Raw genomic sequence first — 5,388 nt, forward strand, 5'->3', positions numbered from 1 at the left:
ACCTGCATTTGACCGTTCACATATTTCAGCGCCCACTGATTTACAGGGTTTGTTTCACTGCAGGGTCATGAAATGTGCAGTGTTGTTTTTACACTGACAGACAGTGGGAGTTATGGTTACAAACCACTGTTTTCTTGATTTAATCAGATCCTCTACTAGCCCATATATACATATCACACTGTCCCATTTGTGCTCCAGCTGTAATCTGAGTGTAGCCGAGCGGTGGCAGCCTCGCTTAGAGGCCAGGCAGCAGCGCGGAGTGGAGGACCTGCTTCAGATACGTCAACCCTGATGCACAAACGGCAAACACAGGTTGTATTTTTGATGTGGAAAGGGTGTAACACACACACTGGGAACCAAACAGAGACTACAGGTTCAGCCGATCGTCCTGCCTCCCTTCATCCTGTCCACCACTGTCAGAGACTATGTACACTGTTGTATATTATATATACTAAGATAATATATACATTGCTCTCAATATGTGTGTCTATTCTATGCTGTTAGTAGGACTAGCTGGAAGATAACCCATCCCTGTCTCTTTTACGAGTATACACTGAATCGGGAAGTAGATAAGAATAAAGGTGATTATAGAAAGGAAACTTTGAGGGACAGTTCAGTCAGATTTATTTCATTTTTCTTCACAACATTCATGAAATTGGCACTCTGTTGTAATTGTAATGGTAACGTACGGTCGCATTTCTAAGCAAACAAAAAAAGGACTGCATTGTTTCTCTTGTATGATCCAGATGGGAATGAGAGAGAGTAGCTTGGGTGCTTATTTTAGGGGTTTTTTAATGTAACTGGCTGCAGCCCAGTTGGTCTGTGACGTTGCTGCTAATGTGGAGAAATGTTTGTTCAGATTTTTTTTCTTTTTTTAATTTGTCCCTGGTTAAATTTTTATGTCGGCCTGTAGAAGAGCTGAAGAAAAACATCGTCCACCACACGTGCCTGCATGCATGCAGGTGTGTACGTATAAGCACACAGAGTCCCAAAATTAGAACCTAGCAAGTGCCAAAGTTTGGGGGTGAAAGACAAATATCGCTGATTAATGTTGTCAGAAAGCAGCGGTGAGGTTTCTTCATTTTGTTAGAGCTTCGTTGGACTTTACACAAAACCTGCTCCACTGTATCAGAGAGCAACAATGTTTGATTTTGTACATGGCACAGCACTGAATGAGGTCAGGGTGACTGTGAAAACAGAAAAACCATAATCACAGTTCGGGTGTTCATCTCTCACTTCACCAGCCCCGAGGGTTTCTGAAAACATCTGACATTGTTTATGCAATAAATTTGTGTCATCTGAGCGATTGTAAAACCTGAGTCAGTCGGAGTTGCCCTGCTGTAGGACGACAGTGTTCTATTGTTTTCATTGTGATTGTCTTATTATCATAAACTTGAGCCTTGTTTTCATTCCAAGCAGGCCCTGTTTCAGTGGTTTGTGTCTCAGTGTTCCGCTTCATTGCCATTGAAGACGTGTGAATGAGTCGAGCTAAAACAAACAGCATCCTAACGCTTCCAACAGTGCAGCTTGAGGTCAGCCTCTGACTTTTCTGATTCCCACACTCTGGGCTTCCTCTTTAAACAAACAGCTAAAGCTTCTCAAGTCAAAGACAACACTGACAGAATCATTGGGATAATCTTCCCATTGGATCTTGGACCAGAGTTGAAAAATGCACTATAAATATTTTGGTGAGCTAAATATCGTGTACACGTTAAACACATTTTTAAATGCCTCTGTGTTAGATCCTCGTGACCTGCAGGGTTCAGCAGTACTGACTAAGATGAAGTCGGTGGAGACAACACTGACCTGAAGCGTGGCAGACACAGTGCTGAACGATGGGAATTCAGCAGACACGACAGATTCTTTCACAAAAGGCTCTCAGAAGACCTGAGTCCTTGTTTCAAAAAGCATGAATCCTGCTATCAGTATGATATGCACCGCTAACTGAGGCACATTATGCTATATTAGAGCTATAAGAGTTAATAAATAGTAGTTCATACTTATTGTGGGTTGTGTATGTATGCGTCAGTGCTTTGCTAATGTGCGACCTGAAGCCTGGTGCCATACATTCACAAGAGAAGCATTAACATCCTGCCAAAATGTTGCTTTTGGAGTCCTGAAGTACTGATGCAGAAGCAGATGATGGGAAATGGGCTGCTTTTCTCATTAAGCTTCATTCATTTTTAATATAGAGTGCGTATAAAATGGCTCTGCGTGGTCACAGCACTATTAAGAGGTTTCTGCATATGGTTTAATAATTGGTTATTAAAATGGTTTTGAGCTATAACACATGGGTGAGATCATCGTCCTCTGCACTGGTTGTGTTTGTGTTACTTAGCTGATTGATGCTCTTTGGGCAACAGGAGGACCCACTCAGAGCCGACGCTTCCGATGTTTCCCCTGAAATGTTTCACCCGACTGTAAGAGTAACACAACTGAAAGCATGCGGCAGCAGTCAACCAACATTAGGCTTTCCTGAGAGAGAGAAACGTGAGGTGGTAGAAGTCGTGCTCAATATTTTAGATCAGCTTTAAAATTAAATTACAGTTAAAACAGACTGTGTGTTGTGTGGTTAAGTTGGATGGTTCTGTGTCGCCCTTGCAGATGTATGAGCACGAAATGTGTGGTCAGTAAAGCATGTATGTTAGTGTGCTGTTTGCTTTCCAGGGTGTCAAACATAAGACCCGTGGGCCAGAATCGGCCCAGCAAGGACATCTTGAAGTAGGACAAAGTTTTGGGCTTTTAACTAATTTTCCAGCTTGTCCTACTGATACAGACCTGTCGTGCACACATTCATGGTACAGTAATGATTAAATGAAAGTTCCTGTTTTTATTGTTTGTTTGATCGTATAATGTGTCCAGAGTAAACTACAGCATCTTTATCGTGTAGAAAAACTGAGACTTACTGCTGGTGTTGCACGGTTTTTCTTCGTATACCGACAAATCTCAGAGATTAAATGTCCAGTTAAATGTTTCTATGCCAACAGAAAGGGGAATTTCATGCCTCATTTCAGTAAACTGCTGCATCTATTTCCCATTTTTGTAGCACAGTAGTTTGGTGCATATTGCACCCTGTAGGTCCATGGAGATAAGGACCAACACAGGCTTCATACAAGAAGGCTCGACTTCCTATAGAAGCTCAGATCCTTCAACACATGCAGCAAATGTTCCATCAGATACTTTACTGTGGTCTGCCAAGGGAGCAGCTTTAAGCTTGTGATGCTAACAGACTGAAGGAGCTGATTACGAAGGTTTAATCTGTGACGGGCTACAAACTGGACACCTGATGCTGTGGCGGGGAGGAGGTCACAGGTCAGAGTTATCCAGCATGAATAATCCCGATCGCCCTCTGCACAGGAAATGTTTTATTCCACATGCTGTCACTCTCTTTGATATAGTAAATGTTAACCCATTCTTCTACAATACAGTCGTTTGGCTTTTCAGTTTCCAAATCCTTACAGACGATTTAAAAATCTGTCAATCAAATGTTTTTCAGTTGTTTTTGTTTTTGTGGTTTGCTTGACAAATACTCGTCACTTAGAGAACTTACATCACATTTCTTCCTCCTGATGCTCCGTTTGCACTTTCGCAGATTGTCCTACCCATGTCTTCCTGTCCAAATGTATTGAGTTGCTGCCATGCGATTGGCCGACTAGATAATTGCGTTGATGAGCAGTTGACCAGCGGCCAGGGAGTGCATATAGCTTACTGATTCATTTGATTAGAAAGCCTTTTCACTTCCAGTGTGGTTCAACACCGAGCCCTCCACCAGTCAACAAAAGCATATTTTACCGTATGCACCATTTAGTCTTGCGTTTCATTTAGTCACACACGAGCTTTTTTCTGTCATTTTACACATTTATTTCTTAAGAATTCTTCCCAGAGAGTCATGCTGACAGTTTCCTTTACTGCAGCAGCATTTCTTCACCATGTACTCAAAATTGCGTTTCTCTTTCAGTATCGCAGGATTAAATGTGTAGTGTAGTAAATTCCATATGACTTCCTTACTTTATGTCTTTCCTGGTGTGTAGATTCAAATATGAAAAGTGTCAAATGGAAAATCAACATAGGAGCCTCTTTAAACTCAGTAAAGAAGCAGGCCGGACCTTAACTTTCTCTTTTTGTTTCATTGTGAATATGCTGCGAGCTTCCTGTGTTTGGTTGGGCATGTGTGCGCCTCGACAGCAGGTCACCTTGCAGACTATTGGCGGGCAAAACCGCACTTTTCTTGTCATCTAAAGGGCAAATGGAACTGAAATGGAGATTTGTTCCCACAGTCTCGTTCCTTTGTACATATGTGTTGTTCTCTTTGTTTTTCCCACATGGATTGTATGGACAGCATCAATAGACGGTGGTAAGAGAACACACTGACTCACTGTGTTTAACAGGATATAACGTTACAAAAATATAACTGATGTCTAATTCCCACTTATTCTGAGCTTAAGTATGAAAATGTCTCCCTCTGCTGAATGTGAGGCAGTGCTTCATGTGAACCTTTTCCATCTTATTTCCTGTTACATTCCTTTCAAGTTTAATTTTGTTTTTAGTCATTGTTAAAAAAACAAACCAAAACAAAGAATAAGTATAGCTTCATATAAAACGCACACCAAAACATGAAATGGTAATAAATGTGTTAAATTAGCTGTTTATTCCAATAAGTGCTGTCTTTGTGCCACTAAGGTGTTTATTACAATTTCTTGGTTCAAAAATGTATGAAATCTCTTTTGTCAGGCGGTGTGACCGTTTTAAAAAAAAATAAGACACCTTAATTAATCCCACACTTAAGAAATTTACGTCTTACAACAGCTCACAAGTCAGACGGAAAAATCCATCCATCCATTCGTTTCCGCTTATCCTTTTCAGGGGACGCTGGGGGCGCTGGAGCCTCAGACGGAAAAATCGAATCAAAGATATACTAAAAGACGGGAAAATCAAGCATTATTAATCCAAAAGTGTTTTATACTATGTACAAATGTGCGATATATACAATGAGTTTACATGTAATATTGAATTAATCCTGTGTACCAACAATACAGAAATAGGAAACGATAGAAATAGATAATTCATTGCATGGCGTTCAGAAGCTTTAAGGTTTCAGGAAATAAACAGCGTGCAGGTAATGCTGTTTATTATTCCCACGCAACAAGAGTTTGTCTATTTATTTGAAACGTAATAAAATGACAGTAACTTGCATACAAATGCAACAAACATAACATAAACATTTTATTTATTCCTTTGTTCTTGTAAAAAGAGGTTTTCTGTATAAAATAGCCAAACAAATCCGCTTTGCGTGTTGTGTCGCGTATTTACGGCTGCTCGTTTTTGACGTCCCGCTGTAGCGCCTGTTACGGTAACAGGTGACGTCACTCTCATGGTGTTACGCCCATT

This window comes from Simochromis diagramma, unplaced genomic scaffold, assembly GCF_900408965.1.
Source record: "Simochromis diagramma unplaced genomic scaffold, fSimDia1.1 OVJJ01000516.1, whole genome shotgun sequence".
Lineage (NCBI taxonomy): Eukaryota > Metazoa > Chordata > Actinopteri > Cichliformes > Cichlidae > Simochromis > Simochromis diagramma.